The 20,828-nt window shown below is 41.7% G+C and overlaps 1 pseudogene; it reads right to left on the minus strand.

Moving 5' to 3' along the window:
* Nucleotides 1-2,714: 2,714 nt before the first annotated feature.
* Nucleotides 2,715-3,954, minus strand: LOC149150436 (fasciclin-like arabinogalactan protein 17 pseudogene; annotated as a pseudogene).
* Nucleotides 3,955-20,828: the final 16,874 nt, after the last annotated feature.

Consider the following 20,828-nt stretch of genomic DNA (forward strand, 5'->3'; position numbering starts at 1 on the left):
TCTTACTCAACATGGGCATCCAGTGGCTTACCATAGTGAGACACTTTCAGACACAATTCGAAAGTACCCCACCTACGACAAATAAATGTATTCCATTGTGCAAGCCTACCATCAATGGAAGCATTACATTCTGGGGAAAGAAACGGCCATCCACACAGACCACTGACCTCTACAGTTTATATAGACACAAGGGAAGTTGCAGAACGATCGCCATCAGAAATGGTCCACCTATTTGCAATAGTTCCATTTGAACATTAAGTATAAGAAGGGCATCACTAATAATATTGCTGATTTCCTCAGCTGACCACCAGTTGTGGCATTGATCATTGTGCTCGACTCATGTGGGCACGAGACATCAAGGTGGCCACGTCTTTACAAAAGTGATCCAAAATTCAGCAACATATACCAGACACTCCTGGAAAGGAAGGAATTTCCAAATTTTCACCTTCAGGATGTACTATTATGCCACCTGGGACACATTTGTGTTCCTTCAAGTCAGCGTTCCAAGATGATTTGGGAGGTGCACTACAGTCAAGTCACTAGACATTTTAGAGTAAATAAAATAGTGGCGGTATTGCAAAAGTATTTTTATTGGTCGAAACTTCATTAGGATGTTGCGAAGTACATTAGATCCTACACCACCTGCATCATTGCCAAACCAACCATCACGAAGCAAGGCCTATATACTCCTCTACCTACTCCTAGGCAGCCTTGGGAATATGTCTCCATGGTTTACATGTTAGGCCTTCCTTCTACTAAGCACAATAACAATTGCATTTTCGTGGTCGTCGACAAATTCTCTAAGATGGACATCCTGGCAGCTTGCATGAAGAATATCACAACAGATGCCACAGCTAAGCTCTTCTTTGAGCAAGTATGGGTACACTTTGGGATCTCACAGTCCATTGTCTCAGATCGAGACATCATATTCTTGAGTGCATTTTGTTCAAGTCTCTAGTCGATGCTGGATACAAAACTTACTAAGTCCATGACTTTCCATCCCCAAATTGATGGCCAAAGAGAGGTTTTCAACAAGATGATCGTACACATTATGTGCATGTACAACTCGAAGCATCCATGCACGTGGGATGAAAGTCTCCCCTATGTCCAACACAACTACAACAGAGCTCTCCATATCTCAATAGACCACAACCCCTTTTGGGTAGGGCTAGAATTTCAACCATTATGCCCCATTGATGTGGTCATACCATTTGCAATCACTCAAGTAGGTTTGGCTCACGTTCAGTCTGAAGTTGAAAGGGCTAACAAATTTATTGAGCACATTCAAAACATTTACTAGTAGGTCCATGATATATTGGACAGAGCCAATTCTAATTACAAACAGCACCATGATCAACATCGAGTGCCGCACAAGTTCCAGGTGGGTGATAGAGTTTGGCTACATTTGCAGAAGGAGCGCCTTGCTGGACCCCACCGCAAGCTTCACCTGCTCGGATATGGAACATACACCATCACCAAGGCCATTGGTGATAATGCCTTCAAGCCTAACATCCCACCATTTCTTGGTCTGCACCGAGTTTCAATGTAGATCGCCTTCGACCATACTTTCCACCATTGTTGGACACATCTAACATTGCAGAACAACTGACACCAATAGAGCTTAACCTGGACTACATGGAACAAGCCATAACTGATCATATCATGGACACACCAATCAATAACACTTGCCAATAGGGGATACGTCTATATCGAGTTGTCAAAGCAGGCCAACTCCTTCACCAGGGCAAGTGGTTCACCACGGACCACGTTTAATAGAAATTACCTCACTTCGTGGAGGCTCTACACGCAATGGGGACCATTACTTCCTAAGGGGGGAGGAATGATCCAGGTGGATATTGGTGGCCACCCACCTATTCCACCTAGGCCCCCCAATTATTTTCATCTATTTCCTTGTTCATTTTAGCATTTACTATTTTTAGCATTTTTCTGGGTCTTGAACTTCCGGTGCAGTTTTGACCCCCTAAATGACATATTTTTGGTTCCACAGCAAGCCTATATCCATATGAAGGGGCTTGCGGAAAAACCTAACGCATTGAGAGAGACCTTTCCAACAAGGTATAGTATGCGCCAAATGTAGATAATATGACCAAGTTACAACCCCAAGAAGTTGGTTTCCCAACTAACCCCAACGAGGCCCACAATCTCTTGGTGTTACATTTCCCGAGGTTAGGGTCTTTCTTGTTTAGGGTTTTCTCATGTTTTCTAATAATAAATAGGCCCTTGACCCTCATTATAACATAGTTCATAGGCATGTAGCCGCCACATCTCTTCTTAGAGATAAGCTACCATCACTCGAGCTATCTTATCTCAATTCTGTTTGTAAGCATAGTTTAGTATTTTTCTATTAATGAAATGAAGTGTTTTTCTACTGCATCTCTGTGTTTATGATTATATATGTAATTTTTTGTTTTCATGTTTAAGTTCAGATCAAATAAATAGTGAAATTTTTGAAGTTGCCAAGGGTAAGTAAATGCATTCAACACTTTCTTGTTGTAAATTTTGAAGACAAAATTTAAGGTCCACCAATGAACAAAGTAGACTCTAATCTTCAATCTAAGAGTAGCAGCTAGAGGAAAATAATTAATTATTTATTTATTTTAAATCCCAAAATCCTCATCCTAGCTCACGTAGATCTGGAATCCTCATCATGGCATAAATCATCATCCTAACATGGGTTGATGTCGAAATCCTCATCATGGCTTGCACAGATGTTGAAACCCTCTATCAATCCCTTAGATTGAAATCCTGCCATCAACATAGAGGTCATATTCTAAAAAATTCATGGACTCTTCCCCCTCTCTGAACACCACAGTCCCATCTGCTTCCCGAGAAGTTATCTTGTGGGGAATTTTGAGCATATCATACTTCATCTTCCCAAACCTCTTCAAGACATTATACATACTCTCCTTAGCCTAATACTCATAAATAATGCGGTAATAAAGTATATTTTCCCGGGCTTTGGGCTCACCAATTTTCTCTGTGGTGAGCTTGGCCATGCCCTCATCATTGGGTGTCAGGATCATGAATTTATACCCCTCGGAGACGAGCTTTGCAAGCTCAGAGGCCAGAGATGTGAGATTTACCAAAATGTCATCCATTTCATTGTAGCCACCATAAAGCACCAATGTGCAAATGAAATCCTTCACTTGGCTTTCACCATCAAATTAGTGGCACCTGATAAAGGGCCCTAAGGTGGGCATCAGTGACAAGGACATGTTGGTGCTAGGGCATAGTAGATTGAGTGAATGGGTAGACATTTGGAAGAAATGGATGAAGGGTGAACTAATTTCACCAAATTCTTTATGGGTTTGAGAACCAAAGTGCCCTTTGGCAATATGACCAAAGAAACACCACTTCTCCATCTATTAAACTCATCCTAGATGCTCTTAGGTATCTTCATTTTGTTGATCCCATGGATGACATCGTCGAGCCTCACAATGACACTCGGGTGGGAAATGGAGGCTATATCGATGATATTTTTGTGTCCCTTCATCGATAGCTTCAACTAGTCTTTGTCCAGTAACTCATGAGTATTGTTGCTCCATTCCTTGGAAATGATTCTCTGAGGAACCATGTGGCAAAATGAGAAGCTTCTGCAGGGCCTTCAGATTCCCCGCTTCGAGAAAGAAATTCTTGAACTTCGGATCTATATTTCACTCTAGGATATCATTATGGGGAGAAAATATCATGACATTGTTGCTAAAGGTGACATCTTCAAGGATATGGAGCACCAACAATTTCTAGACTAGTTCCACCATCTTGGTGTAATGGGAGTTTGGCAAAGCCACGAGCACTAAGTTGGAGATAATAGCTGCCTAAGAACTTAAAGAAATCGTTACTAACCCAACTTCTGAAACACTGTGGCATTGGAGGCTGCAATGAAAAAACTAGAAGCATGATAGAGAGAATTGATCTCGAGCTCTAGTAATCCATGGTCACAAAAAAATCCCTTTTCTTGATAGATAGTAGCAAACCTATGATATAAAGTTGAAGAAAATCTAGAAAATGAGATCTCACACTGTGTACTATATATGAGCACAAATGGAATGGCTGGTTGGCAGGCTGATGGCTTCATGAACCACTGTGAAAGAATATTTTGTATTTTGTATTAGATTCTATACCAAAGTGGTGAAATGGTGTTGAGCCTCAAGTCTCTCAAACTCAATGTTTTCTAGTAGGGAAGCTGGTGTTTCTATCCTTGCAAAAGAAATGTGAATTTCATGATGCGTGCAATGTGGCATGCAAATGGGATGTCCCAAATGCCAAAAGTAACCCTTTAATGAATTAAATACATTCTATGAATGACCTTGTACTCATCAAGAACAACCCTCTATGGTTTCAAATCGAATCACTGCAGAGATGTCAAAAGTGTTGGAGCATGTGTAATAGTGCCATAAATTCGCCTTAACATACCACAAAATAAGCACTCAATGAGTAAAGGGAAATTTGATTCTTGAACACCTTCCAAACCCCTCTTCTACTCAATCATCTTCAAATAACTTTATATGGTTTTCTATCTTAGAAGATCTGCATCGAAGACCCTTAAAACCCTGGTTTCCATGGATTCATAACCCACTCTGATACCACTAATCCAGATCTTGGGGAAGCCCCCAAGATCTAAAAACATTTGAAATGAGGAGAACACATAGTAAACAAAACCACAAAGAGACTTTTTATTAGAACAAAGAACTATAAAAGCTACATTGTGTTGGGAAATATTGTTCTTTTAAAAAATGTGGTTTGTTACTTCTAGCCTTTTTTCTAGTTAAAATATCACAGGTAAATTCCATGGATGGATAAATACCATGGGTGGATGAATACCATGGGTGGATTCCACTTTCCATTCAGATCACTATTACAATACCATGGGTGGATGACACTTTCCATACTTTCCATTTGGATCAGCAGATCAAGCGTCCCATAACAAATGGTTATACCACTAGTAGCCCAAGAGTATAGAAGGTTTAATATTAACATCACATTGAATCAAATGGAAATTTTCAAGGATGGACAACAGGTTCAATGGACCAAAGAGGATCCCATTAATTGTACTGTCCTAGGCTCTAGAATCGACTCTCTTCCTCCAAGTAATATCCCTTCTCTTACTTCTTTCCCCCTTTCTCACATGCTTTGTAATTTTTTTCTAATCTAGAGGCCTGGTCCTTCCAAACCTCTTTCATTGTGGAATGATTATGTTAATCCTTTGGATAGAAATGTTTCTTCTTCCTATCCTCCATATCAGACTAGCCTTCCTTCTTCTTTAATCACTTGATCCAGGTGGATATTGGTGGCCACCCACCAATTCCACTTGGACCCCCACCATTGCTTCTTTCTGTTTTTCAGTTTCCTTAATTGTAGCACAGTTTACTATTTTTAGCAGTTTTTCGGGTCCTAAACTTCCAAAGCCATTTTGAGGCCCTAAACGATGTTTTTTTGGAAATCTACCGCCAGCAATTTCATAGCTAAAATCATCTTATTCGTCGTAGTCCTCAGAGAGATCTTTCTAATGGGCTATCATGTGCATCAAATGAAGATAATATGACCAAGTCACGACCCCGGGAAGTTGGTTGTCCAACTCACCCCAACGGGACCCATTAACTCTTGGTGTTACATCTCCTCGGGTTAGGGTTTTGGTTGTCTAGGGTTTGCTCTTATTGTTCAATAATAAAATGGCCCTTGAGACTCATTGTAGTTCAGTTTAGAGGCATGTAGCCACCACATCTCTTCTCAGAGATAAGCTACCATCACCCTAGCTGGTGTATTTCCATTTATGTTTGTAAGCATATTTTAGTATTTTACATTAATGAAATGAAGTATTATTTCTGCTGCATCTCTGTGTTTATGGTTATCTTTGTAATTTGTTGCGTTCCTGTTTAAATCCGGATCAGTGGTATCAGAGCGGTCTGCTTTTTTTCTCTGTTTTTCTTTGCATGTCCCCAACAAGGTCAGGATATGAGTTAGGGCTTGAACTAGTCAAACCTTTGCAAGACCAGCCTCGCAAATCCCAACGGCTTCCCATGGTAGATGAAAATAAAGATGAGGGGGCATGAGATCCTATCAAAATCTTGCTCAAAGAAGCCCTCAAAGGAACACGATGATGGACAACTTTGCCTAGATCCTTTAGTGGCTACCCAGGGGTGAAAATTGGCTTCCAACAGCTACTCTGGAAACGCCACACCATTTAAGGTACAAGTTAATTTTGAAATCCCCATATTCGAGGGTCAGATAAACGCAGATTCCATCGATAAATGGTTAAATCTGCTAGAGGGTTATTTTTCTGTTCATGATTTTTCCATTCAAGAAAAGATTATTTTTTCTCTTCTCAAAGCAGCCCCCCACGTCAAGGACTGGTGGGAAACCTACTGCGAGCAGAAGGATGAAAGTATAGGCTCATTATTTTTAGCCACTTGGAATTCATTCCAAGATGTCATCAAGGAGTAGTACTACCCTGTCGGAAGCTACGAGGATCAATACATAAAGTGGACCACGTTGTGGCAGGGAAGGGACCAATACGTGTCGGAGTTTACCAATATTTTCCATACCCTTTGCATAAAGGATTCAAAGCAGCATTTGGTACTCAAATACCGCTGCTGCCTACACAAGTACATCCAGGAAGAAATAGAATTCCTGAACATCTCCTCGCTTGGCACGACATACCGATATGCTGTCAAGGTCGAACAAAAGTTTAAACATAATAAGCGAGACTTTGGATCTGCGAATCTGAAGTAAAGGAAAGGTGCCCCCAAACCGCATAACAAAGGACAAAGCCAAGGCGAGGCAGCCCAAGACAACCTGCCAAAGCTACAAGCAAATAACAGTGCCGCGAAGCCAAAAAAGTACACGGGAAAGTGGTGTGAATTCCATAAGAGCTCCACTCAAAACACAAGTGAGTGTCGGGCCAAGCAGTCACTAGTGGCCGACCTAAAGGTTTTAGAATCAGATGCAGGTTCCGACTGTGAGTCAGAACCTGACAAGGGGAATGACAAAGGGAAGTAGATTATCGATGTGAAGCCCAATGCCACCACGAAGATCCAAAAGGAGGAACCCAAAGATCCAGAGGAGGAGGAGTGTCTCTTCCACTCCCAGATGTGGGTAAAGGGCTCCTCACTACAGTTCATTGTCGATAGCGAGATCCAAAAGAACCTCATTTCGGTAGAGGTCGTGAAGCGACTGGGCTTGACGGCCATAGCACATCCACAATCGTACACCATTAGGTGGCTTCACCAAGGACGGGATCTTCGCGTGAGCCATCAATGTCGCCTTCCATACAACATCAAGCCCTTCACGGATGAGGTATTGTGTGACATTGCTCCCCTTGAAGTTTGAGATGTATTATTAGGACAACCATACTTGTGGAAGCGACATGTTGTGCACAAATCAAGGCCCCATGTTGTTATTGTTACTTTGGGAAATAAGTTGTACAGGATACCGGTTAGCACCGCCTACCGCCATCTCTTTGGTTACTACAAAACAATGCAGTAAGCTCATTTCCAAAACTAGGAAATCTGTTTCCCTGATGATACGCCCTCAAGGAAAGATGAAGATGATATCCACGACCTCCAGACAGGACTCCTCCACATGACAACTACAGATGGACAAGGTCGTGGAGGAGTACGAGGACATATTCACCTCCCCACAGGGGTTCCTTTGCACTGTTAGGTCAACCACTCCATTGATCTAACCCCAGGTGCACCGCTGCCCAATGGACCAATCTATCGATGCTTCGTTCTGGAGAACGATGAAATCAAGAGGCATATTCAAGAGCTGCTGCAAAAATGTCACATATGTCCGAGTTCATTGCCCTGTGGGAGCCTAGTCATGTTGGTACAGAAGAAGGATGGTACCTAGAGACTCTGAATTGACTATCGGGCGCTAAACAAGATCACTGCCTGTAATAGCTACCCAATCCCACAGATTGATGACCTCCTAGACCAACTGAAGGGGGCAAAATATTTCAGCAAGATCGATTTGAAGTCAGGGTATCACCAGGTACCAATCGAACCCTCTGATGTGTGGAAGAATGCCTTCAAAGCCAAGGAGGGCCTTTTTGAATGGTTGGTTATGCCTTTCGGATTGAAGAATGCTCCTGTAACCTTCATGAGACTAATGGATGATATCTTGCGACCATTCACCAACTCATTTTTAGTGGTATACTTGGATGCCATCCTGATCGTTAGCCAGAGTTGGGAAGAGCACCTCCACCACATCCGACAGGTTCTCCAAACACTGTGGCAACACAAGTTATGTGCCAATTTGGAGAAATGCACTTTTGGCATCACCCAGGTTCAGTATCTGGGATACATTATTGATGAATAGGGGGTGCATGTGGATCTAGCCAAGATCTAAGTCATTCGGGATTGGCCATCTCCAATCACTCTGACAGTGCTCCGCAGTTTTCTAGGTCTTGCCAACTTCTATCGCAAGTTCGTGTTGGGATTTTCTCATATCACTTTGCCCTTGAGTCAAGTCACCAAGGGAGGAGTGAAAGAAAAATTCTTTTGGTCTGAATCTCAACAAAAGGCATTCACATAGTTGAAAGATTGCCTATGCTCGGCACCAGTGCTCATGTTACCAAACTTGCAACAACCATTTTAGGTCAAGACAGATGCCTCTGACTATGCTATTGCAGCAGTCCTTACTCAACACGAGTATCCAGTGGCATATCACAGTGACACACTTTCAGACACAGTCCGAAAGTATCCCACTTATGACAAAGAGATGTATTCCATTGTGCAGGCCTGCCAACAATGGAAGCATTACATTTTGGCGAAGGAAACAGTCATCCACACAGACCATCAACCCCTGCAGTTCATATAGACACAAGGGAAATTGCAAAATGATCGCCATCAGAAGTGGTCCACATACCTGCAACAGTTCCATTTGAATATCAAGTATAGAAGGGCAGCACCAATAATGTTGCAGATTGCCTCAGTTGACCACTGATCATGGCGTTAACCACCGTGCTCAACTCTTGTGGGAACAAGACTTCTGATTGGCCACTTCTCTACAAAAGTGACCCAGAATTCGGCCACACATACCAAACACTCTTGGAGGGTTAGCATGTTCCAGATTTTCACCTCCAGGATGCCCTGTTATGCCACCTAGGTCACCTTTGTGTTCCTTCAAGTGAGTGTGCCAAGATGATTTGGGAATCACACTACAGTCGGGTTGCTAGGCATTTCGGGGTCGAGAAAATAGTGGCAGTACTGCAAAGGTATTTCTATTGGTCGAATCTTTGACAAATGATGGGAAGTACATCAAATCATGCACTACCTATGCCATTTCCAAACTGACCATCAAGAAGCAAGGCCTTTATACCCCGCTGCCTACCCCTAGTCAACCTTGGGAATCCATCTCCATGGATTACATGTCAGGCCTTCCTTCCACTAAGCATGGAAACGACTGTTTTTTTGTGGTCATCAACAAGTTCTTGAAGATGGCCATTATGGCAGCCTGAAAGAAGAATATCATAGCAGAAGCCACTGCTAAACTCTTCTTTGAACGAGTGTGGGTACACTTTGGGATCCCATAGTCTATCATCTCAGATCGGGATAGTAGGTTCCTCAATACATTTTGGTCCAGTCTCTGGTTGATGCTGGACACCAAACTCACTAAGTCCACAGCGTTCCATCCTCAAATTAATGGCCAGACAGAGGTTGTCAACAGGATGATCATACACATTTTGCGCATGTACAACTCAAAGCATCCACACACATGGGATGAGAGCCTCCCTATGTTCAACACAGCTACAACCAGGCTCTCCACAGCTCGACTAGACACAACCCTTTTTAGGTGGGCTTGGGATTCCAGCTACTATGTCCTATTGATGTGGCCATGCCATTTGCAACTACTCACGTAGATTCGGCTCATGTCCAGTCTGAAATAGATAAGGAAAATAGATTCAATGAGCACATCCAACATATTTTCCAGCAGTTCCATGACATTCTAGAGAAATCAAATGCCAAGTACAAGTAGCAACATGATCAACATCAGGTGCCACAAAAGTTTCAGGTGGGCGACAAAGTCTGGTTGCATTTGCAAAAGGAATGCCTTACCGGAGCCTATCGGAAACTCTAACCACTCTGATATGGTCCTTACACCATTACCAAGGCTGTACGAGACAATGCATTTGAGCTCAGCATTCCCCCATTCCTTGGCCTACAGCCAGAGTTCAATGTGGACTTCCTTCGGCCATACTTTCCACCATTACTAGACACATCCGACATTGCAGAACATCTGACACCCATAGAGTTAAATCTAGATTGCATGGAACAAGTTGCAACTGATCGGATCATGGACACACAGATCAAGCACACTCACCAGCAAAATATCCAACTGTATCGAGTTGCAAAGCAGGCCAACTCCTTCACCAAGACAAGTGGCTCACCAGGGACCAAGTTCAGCAGAAGTTTCCTCATCTCATGGAGGAAATCAACGCAATGGAGACCATTGCTTCCTAAGGGGGGAGGAATGATCTAGGTGGATATTGGTGGCCACTCGCAAATTCCACTTGGACCCCCACCATTGCTTCTTTCAGTTTTTCAGTTTCCTTAATTGTAGCACAATTTACTATTTTTAGCAGTTTTTTGAGTCCTAAACTTTAGGAGCTATTTTGAGGCCCTAAATGATGTTTTTTTGTAAATCTACTACTAGAAATATTTTGTTTCAAATCGTCTTTTCCGTCATAGTCCTCAGAGAGATCTTTCCGACAGGCTATCAAGCGCGTCAAACAGAGATAATATGACCAAGTCACGACCCTGGGAGGTTTGTTGTCCAACTCCCCCCAACGGGACCCATTAACTCTTGGTGTTACATCTCCTCAGATTAGGGTTTTAGTTTTTTAGGGTTTTATCTTATTTTTCAATAATAAAAATTCCCTTGATCCTCATTGTAGTTCAGTTCAAAGGCATGTAGCCGCCATATCTCTTCTCATAGATAAGCTACCATTGCCCTAGCTAGTGTATTTCCATTTCTGTTTGTAAGCATATTTCAGTATTTTACATTAATGAAATGAAGTATTATTTCTGATACATCTCTGTGTTTATGGTTATCTCTGTAATTTGTTGCGTTCTTGTTTAAATCCGGATCATCACTTCCCTAAATGGAAATGGTTATCCAATGGAAAAATTTGTAAACAATATCACACCCCTCAGCCATCCCTCTGTTCCCATGACGATCATGTCCATAGCCACTCTAATGGCTAATCCTTATAACCTTCATCCTCCTTCTAAAAAAGATTCCAACACAGTTCAATCGGGAAGATCAGGGGTTCTGTTAGTTCAGCCTGACACTACTAAAGGAAGGGGTAGGAAATCAAATATTTTGAAAGCATAGTTAAAAGCTCAGATAGACATAGTAGATGGAAAATAAAAATCATTAGAAGGGGTGCTTAGAGTGGTGCAAGGCCTAGAGCAAGTTCCCAAATGATAGCACTCTTCTTTAATTGCAAGGGTCTTGCTAGTACCCGTAAAAAATCGGCTCTGAAGAGACTTGTCTTTTCTTCTAGTCTAGATATCGTTATGATTTAGGAGACATTGGGACCTGAATATTTGGTTTGGGAGGTGTTATCTAGGATGTTTTCAGTTTGGTTCTTTATTAATGTGGATACTAGGGCGCAGTCTAGTGGCATAGCCACAGGTTTCAACCTTACCAAATTTAGAATTGATAATTTAATGGAGCTTTGATCTGGTCCTTGGAGTGGAGGTCAATTCGGTCGAGCTCAAACTCAACCTTTCAATCCTTAACATTTATGGTCCATGTCTAGATAGGGAAGCTCTCTGGACCTCCCCATTCTCGAAATCCTTTATGAAGGTTGACAACATGGTGATAGGGGGAGATCTGAACTTCTCACTAGGGGCTCTAGAGGTTTGGGGCCCTCAAGCTCATGAAGACCCTTTGGCATATATTTTCTCAAGGAAGTTGATAGAAGGGAAGCTCCTTGACATAAATTTGATTAAATATAAGCCAACTTTGAGAAATAGGCACATAGCGAATGCCATGGTGGCAAAAAGGTTGGATAGATTTCTAATGGCTAAATAATTGGTGGGAAAGATCCCAATGTTTCACTAGTGGATTGGAGGAGGAGGCGACTTGGACCGTCATTTGATATTTTTGGAAATAACAGGGGGAAGCCAAAAACCAGGAATCCCCTTCAAATTCAATTCTTCCTAGTTGAATGAGGAAAGCTACATTAAGCTCATCAAAGAGACTTTTACCCCTTACAGCCATCTTAATCCGTAATTAGCGACTCATCAATTTATGGTAAATCTCAAGAAGGAAAAACAAGTATGAGTTCAATGGGTTAAGCAGAAGAAGATGTAAGATGAGCAAGACCTTAAATTTATTGAGGAGTAACTGGATAGAATGGAGTACCCAGAAGGAAGGGGTTATGAGATAGAGGAGGAAAAGAATATAATTCAAGCCCTAGAGGCCAAGAAGAGAAATATTATGTTAGACCAGGAGGAGCAGTGGAGACTTAAAAACAGGGCAATCTGACTAAGGATTGGAGATGTGAACTCCAAATTCTTCCATAATTTTGCTAGAGGCTAGAAAAACATTAATACTATATGGGAAACACAAAAGGTGAATGGAACTGTGGAAAAATCCTTTGAAGAGATGGAAGGCCTAGCAAAGGACTTCTTTAAGAATCTCTACAAGGCTCCATGGGAAGCATCAATTGCAAAAGTGATCATAACAGTTCTTCCCTAGATTTGAAGAGGAGGAAGATAACCAAAAACTGATGTCTCCTATTACTAAGAAGGAAGCTGAGGCAGTTCTACAGTGCATGCAAAAAGACAAAATTCTAGGCCTGAATGGGTGGAATGTGGAATTCTATCAGGGGCCCTTTGAATAAATTTGGGATGATCTCCTCAGGGTGGTTGAAGAATCATATCAAAGAGGCAAAATTCATGATTCCTTCAATGCAATTTTTATGGATCTAATTCCCAAAATAGACGCACCCAAGCCCTTTAAAGAGTATAGGCCAATTTCACTGTGTAATATATATATATATATATATATATATATATATATATATATATATATATATAATCATTGCAAAAATCATTACTGTTCGTCTCTGACCCACACTCTCCATGAACATTTGCAAAATAACAGTTTGGCTTCCTAGATGGACTCCAAATACATGAAGCCATTGGGGTTACATAGGAAGGTATGCACGATATCAAAACTTGTAACCTGAAATGTATGATTGCAAATATCGACCTATCTAAAGCTTATGACAAAATTAGTTGGATCTACTTGAGGATGTTGTTGACCCATCTAGGCTTTGAAATTCCTTTTATCAACTAGATTATGGGTTGTATCTCTAATGTATCCTTTGCAGTTTTGATTAACGTTGCAACATATCCTTTCTTTCATTCTCAAAGAGGACTAAGGCAAGGGTTCCCTCTATCACCCCTTTTGTTCCTTTTAGCTAACAAAGGGTTGAGTGGAGTGCTTATAACATCCAAAAGAAGAGGATATCTACAAGGAATTTAAGTTTCATATAACCTTTTTATCACCCACCTCCTCCTTGTGGATGACATATTACTCTTCAACAACGAGTCCAAAAGGGGCCTATACAGTTTAAAGGAAGCCCTCACTCCCTTTCAAAATGCTACAAGTATGATAATAAATGAGAGGAATTCATCATTACTCATGCAAGTCTGCCAAAGGAGGAAATCTGAACAATTCAATCCTATCTCCCATTCGAAGCCGAACCTATCAAGGGGAGTTTTAAATACCCAGGGTTTCACCTGAAGGAAAACAACTATAGGAAAATTGACTAGTGCTTGCTGGTGGAAAAGTGGAGAAAAGGATCAAACTCTGGAGCTATAAGTGGTTGTCAAGAGCAGGTAGACTAGTACTCATTAAAGCAATAATTGAAGCTATTCCGGTTTATTTGGATACTCTCACTTGGGTCCCAAAAGGTTTCTTACAGGACATCAAGAAATTGTGTAGCATATTCCCATAGGCAGGAAATAAAGAAGCTCTTATGCTCCCTTGGGTTGCCTGGAACAAAATTGCATTGTCAAAATCCTAGGGAGGTAGGGGGTTGAAGGATCTTACTAGTTTCACAACATCTTTATCGGCTAAATCTAGCTAGAGGCTCATATCATTTAAGAACCTATGGACCACTATGGTTACAAGGAAATATATATTTCTTCTATATTTAGATGATTGGATAAGAAATCCTATCAAAAAAATTCCCAATTAGTAAGCAATCTGGAAAGGAACTGTAGAATCCTTCAATCTGGTATGAGTCGGACTAGCCTCACATGTGGGAAATGGGGAAAGGTTAAGAATAAGACTAGATCCCTGGGTAAGGGGGCTAGAAAACTTCACTCTCCCAATGGATTTAATCACTGTTCTAAATGGACAAGGTAAAATGTTCTTGAGCGAGATATAAGATAACAAAAGATCCACCTTCTAGTCACATGGATGGATGAATGCATAGCAGCTACAACTAAACAATGGTTTTGCAAATATATGGAAAGAATACATATTAGCATTAAGAATATCACACGTAAGAATCACTAATCAAGAAGATATCATAAGATGGGTGCATGCACCTTCAGGACTCTATGCCCCCAAATTTGGATATATTTTCCAAATTGAATCATGGCCCCAAGCCGAACTGGATTGGTGGTGGTACAAATTATGGAAATTGACTTGCCCTACCAAATCAAAACTCTTCCTCTGGTGCGTACTCGGGAACAAAATTTCAACCTGGGATAATTTACAAAAAAGATGGAAGGAAGGACCAAGTTGGTTAAGCCCGTGCAAAAATGCAGAGGAACCAATCATGCATTTGTTTATAAATTGTCCTTTTTCCCTCAATACTATAAAACTCATCAAGAAGGGGCTTCAATGTAACTTGGTTTAGAGAGGCCATTCCCTTGAAGAAGCATGGAGGTTGTGGTGGGATGCAGCTCAAGCTAAGATGCATAAGAACATACCACCACTTTACTATTGGGGCATTTGGCTTGCCCGAAATAAAGAGATATTCAAAGACACCTCCTTAGCTCCAAAAAGAATAGTACCCAAAATAGAAGCCATTTTTTCCCTCATGAATCACAAAATAACACCTACAACAACCAGGACTGTGGAAGAGGAAGAAATCAAGAGATCCCACTGTTACAGGGAAAAGTGTCTACACAGAACTGCTTATCCCACTAAGGTGTGATAGCTACCTTAGAAACAAACAAAGTAAAGCTACTTCGTTTTTCCATTATGAAGTATAGATGAGAGAAGAACAAAGAAGACCAACCTCTGTCTTGCGCTAATCTCCTGGTTCGATTCCTCTCTCTCTTGATAGCCTTTCGCTACTTGTTCCCTTGCATGCCCAGCTTCACAGAGTACCTGTAAGATCACAATAGCATAGAACTATACAAGAACATGGATCTATAATCATAAACAATCTAGGATCAAATGTAAATTGACCATACAAATGCAGCAAACATAAATGACACAAGAATATGGAGGAAAACTTGAATAGCTTTTATTGATAAACAAGAAAGAGCCAAGGGAGTTACAACCAGTTGTTCTGACCCAGCATCATCCTCTCAGCAAGGAAGCCCCTCTTCACCTCATACAAAGCTTAGATCACCCAACAATCTGATGTTGTCTCAAGAAACCAACAACAATTCCTTACAATATGCAAAATTACAGCCTCTGGATCTCTGGGATGAGGGATCCATATATAGATATCTGTAAGGGAGATGAGTCAGCTTGTGATTTTATTAGTGTCTTCCCTCTGATAGTTCTTTCTTCCACTTGGAGATTGATGATCTCTTACTCATCCTTGGTCGAATTCAGAGAGGCAAGTGTCACAGGAGAAGTTTCTGGAAGTTTCCATGCCTCTCCACCTCGCGTAATGACACTGCCATTTGTCACTTCTCGCCCATCGCACCCCATAGAAGGGATTTTTGAAATGCAACGCACCCACACAGTGTGTTTAGGTGAGATGCAACGCACTTTGCCTATGGAGCAGCTGAAATGATCCTGTTTTGACCAGTTCTGAGCAGTTTTTCATGGAGAACTTCTGGGAGAAGCTGTAATCAGTTGACCTTGTTCCTTTAGGGGTTAGAACAACACTTTTAGGGACTTAGGAGCCCTTGGTTTATGGACATTTCATGCTTGGGGTTGTAGTGCCCAAAAATGTCTATAACAGTTGCCCCCTAAAGCATGAGGTCGTTAATCTTTTGATGTTGGGTGAAATGCTTTATTATGAGGATCCGAAGTTCTTTCAAGCTGGGAGGAGACCTGTAATAAGATACAATACAATACATTATCTTCATAATATTTTCATGATCTAGCTGAGGCGGGCATTCCCATGCTCAGCTTTATAAATTCATTTTCATGTACATAGGACAGACAATCGTCTGAGTGTAGACTGATGATTCTGGTAGAGCCATCATCCCTTTGATTGGATGATTATCTGTGCAGCAATGATGTACATTTGATGTCTTTATTTCCCTGAATATATATCGCAGCCCGGATGGATGAAACTAGATCTGGGGTCTTCAATCTCGTTCGATATTCACTCGAAGTAGAAGTCTATCCATGTGAGAGATGTTCTGGAGTCGAACATGGAAAGACATCACCTGATTACCAGCCAATGATGTAAGCTATTAACAGGCGTGAGAGGAATCACCGATAATGATAATGACCCTCAAGGTACTGCAGTACATTTCACGTGGTGTGAATAAATGACTTGGCATCGAACACCACGCAAAATCTTTCAGTCGAAGGCCATTGATGTAAACCTATCGCCAGAAGTAAGAAAATTGCCATTGAGGCATGCAAGCTTCAAAGTACTGAAGGGGGTGTTCCTAGATCGACTTCTTGGATAATGAGCTGATGTCGACAAGAAGCGATCCGTCACAGGAGGGCCTTGATGAATCCCACATCAATGACACGGAATGGAGCAAATGATTTTAATGGAGGTGAAAACGGTCTAATGACATACGGTTCAGGGTGGCGGTCATGAAAGAATGGAGTATGAATGTATTGTAGCGGGTGAGACACAGGTGAATTCTCTGAATGACTTCTCTTGAACATATCGGCGACACTGACATGATGGATTGGTAGCATTACCCCAAATGTGGATGGTGTGATGGGACCATGGTGATGTGACCGATGAATGAAACAACCCAACCTGACTTGGATGCGGAGTGAAAGTGTCATGTTCAAGAGCGACTTGCTACCAACAAAGTTTCTTCAAGTTTTCTTCCCAATTTTCCCCAGATATTGCTGACCAGTACCTCTTTATTTTTGTCAAGCTTGAGGAGGATAACATATGCTTGTTCTATAATTTGCCCTTCGGGCAAACCCATCGCTATGTTTTAACGAGTCTAGCGATAGTGAAACTCGTTCTTGTCTGCTATGGACAAGTTTGTCGCTATTAAGTTTTAACGAGTTTAACGACAAAGATAACTCGGTCCTTTTCAATTTTAGAGAGTCTGAAAAGGAACGTAAAGGAAACTCCAAAATTCCTTTCTTGTCATCTAATCCCTTAAGTCCGAAAAAGTATAAAACAATACAGAAGGGATGAATTTTCGATACTTTTAATGAGCCGAACAAAACAAGCGCTCGATCTTTTTTGTGTAATAATCCCTTAGGTCCAAAAAGATTAAAATCTAAAGGAGGGATAGCACTTCCGGTCCCTTTAACGAGCTGGAGAGGCCAATGGCTCGGAAATCTTTTCATATTTTACGAGTCAGTTGAAAAGAGCTTAAAGGAGACTCGTCTTTTGAGGAACGAGTGATAAAATTGGGTAGCAGCTGATTCCAAGTAAGGTTTGGAATGTTCCAATCATGACAGTGTTACAAGGATGGCTAGTGAGATCACTCTTCGCAGCTGTTCCTCAAAAGGGGTAAACAATCAAATGGAGGTGAATAATCAGCCAATACAGAGTGGAGGTGATGATGAGAACACAACCAAGGCTTTTAAAGGCTGAAGTACTACATTCACGATGGTTGTTTACCGGGAAATAGTTCATTTTTTAATGAGCTTAAACGTAGGGGGAAACATTTGCTCATGGCTTATGTTTATTTTTTAACGAGCTTGAACTATGCACTAAAACTGCTCGATTAATCCAGTCGTATAATAAGAATGTCCCATATATGATAGAGGCAATTTAGAGTTTTGCCCCACATCCTTTCTTTATGCAAGTTAGGAAACGACCAATCCAAAAAATAGATAAATGATTGTTCTTCGCTTGCATGCCAAAAGGTTTGCATGCCCCCAAGTATAAAATAGGTTTCAAGGTCACCCTTCAAATCACCGACAAAACATTTGTTTTATCAGAAAAGGTCTACCTCTTTCAGGTTACCAAAGATTGTTCTATTCACAGCGCAAACAAAACACTTCTTCGGCGATTTCTACTGAAATAGACAAAGGTGAGACAATCCACTCACATAACTTTGATAAGAGAATCTTGTTCCAGAATAACTCCCTCTTCCAATCACAGACGGGAGTATAGACCAGTCATATATCTCTCGCAGAAACCTATCCTATACCCGAAGTTTTCCTGCCGAAGCAGACCAGGGTGCATGCCCCTTGGGTTTCAGTCATGTCCCCCGAATCACTCACGCTCATCAGGTGGACGAACTGTGGATTGATGAGACATTCCTTGTGTGAAAAGACCATTCAGGGATGGTATATGACTATTTGCTATGCGTGATCCGGGAAATGAAAGCTGGTCTACGAGCTTGACCACTCTTCCTTCGTGCGGAAAACACATTACTCTAAAGAGTGATGAGACAATGGCTCCCATGCAATAAATATAGTCTCGTCCAAGGAGTAGATTATAATCCAGGGGTCCTTGAACTACCATTACGTTCATGTGAACGGTTTTCCTTCTCAATGTTATGGGCACATTGGGAAGGATCCCTAACGGTCGACTGGTTCCTTTGTCAAAGCCTGTTAGATTTCTCATCTCAGGCAAAAGCGGTGGCGAACCAAGCGCTTTCCAAGCAGTCGAGGAAAGGATACTCACAGAAGCCCCTTCATCTATGATGGTACCATCCATAATCATTCTATATATTTGAGCAATAATTCGGAATGGTACACTAGCTGGTAAATGGGGTCTGCTTAGTTGATTCCAGTCGAAGGAGACAACTAGGTTGCTTAGAGGTGGGACCGAATAGACGGCCGGGTACAACTCCGACGAACTTCCTTCCTGCGGTAAAGGAATGGGTAAATTGCCCCCATGTTCATCGGAGTTTGTGCTTACGAAAAGAATTTGGACGGTGTCATCCTCATTCTCTTCTGTGACTGTATCATATGAAGATGGAATCTCTGAAGGCAAGACCGGTTCAACTGCCACCTCGACATTTTGACTTTCGTCTGGTATGGGTTCAGATGGTTCGTCTTCAATGATAGACTTTTCGGCTGACCACCTGGGCGGGTCAGCCGGCTTTTCAACTAGTGACGGACTCGGCAAGAGTTTTTATATCCAGGAGGAAGTCGTAACAGTGAAACTAGACGATCATCCAAAACTCTTTTAGCCTCATCTAAGAAGGGACAACGGTGGACGGCATGGTCGCCTTCGCACAGTTTACAAGGAAATCTATATTTTCCTTTTTGTCCTGGGGCTTCACTTTCACTAGTCGACGGTGTGTTTTCAACATCATCATCAGAGGTTGACGACACCGGGTTGTGCAAACGAGGAGACCAGTCCCTTAAGATCTGAGGGATGCAGGGACAATCTCGATGATAGTGGTCTCCTTTGCAAATGACACATGGCAATTTAGGCCTGGTCGGTGCAGTGTGTGGATTTTCGCTAGACGACGCTTGGTTGCCCCCTTTCGCTTTTGGCTCCTTCTTCTTCTTCTCTTTCTTTTTATTTTCCTTCTTCTTCTCAGGTACTTGATTTTTGGATTTACCAACCCCATCAAGCGAAGAAGAAGGAGGAGAGGAAGAATTGGAGGAAGTAGAAGGTTGGTGGGTAACTCTGGATTCGTCTAGTTGCTGACTTCACTGTTCAGGAATTGCGGTGTTCTGAACGACAGAGGTTGAGAAGAGCCATACGGGCAAGCCGATTGTCAGTCCTGGAAGTGACAATGTGGCCATATGGGGCGCACCAACATCTCCCCAAGAGGAGAAGGGACTAGGATTTCCTCCAAGGGGAATTCCTTGGTTGGTGGATTCCATTTTTTCAACCTAAGATCAACGTAGGAAAGGGTGATGATTATTCCGTTTAAAATAAATTTTAGACGCTTTGACACAACTTGTTTTTTCAATTTTTAAGAGTCGAGAAAAAACAAAAGATGACTCTAGTCGCCTTCGATTTTTAATGAGCCTGAAGTGACAAGTGCTCAGATGGACCTTTTCCATTAAGGAGTCTGAAAAGGAACGAAAGGGACTGCTCTGGAAATCTAGGTAGAGGGATTACCAAACCAATCGCAAAACTGCAGAATACTTTTTACGGTACGGCAATCAATCTTCTCGAATGATGTGTTCAGTGCATTGTGATCGATAGGGCCGCAGACACGGCTTCCTATGGATAAAGGATTAAGCCTATTGTGGTCTCCCAAAATATACTCGACGGTACGTGGGAGCACAAGTCCGTACTGGCACTTATCGTCTCAAAGTGGAGGAATCACCCAACCATCAGTGAGAACAACAGTTACCAGGCTTTACGACACCAGAATACGTCTCTAGCCTAGACTTCTAAATGTTGTGCGTTAGGTTCCAAAGCGTTGTTAGATTCATTGAATTTATTTTATAGTTGATCTTGTTTATGAAGTTTTCCTTTCAGGTTCACCGCGAGATGTAGATGTGTAATTCCTAAAATGCAA

This window comes from Pinus tabuliformis, chromosome 9 (assembly GCF_031772625.1).
Source record: "Pinus tabuliformis cultivar Carrire ecotype Pingquan chromosome 9, CPIR1, whole genome shotgun sequence".
Classification (NCBI taxonomy): domain Eukaryota; kingdom Viridiplantae; phylum Streptophyta; class Pinopsida; order Pinales; family Pinaceae; genus Pinus; species Pinus tabuliformis.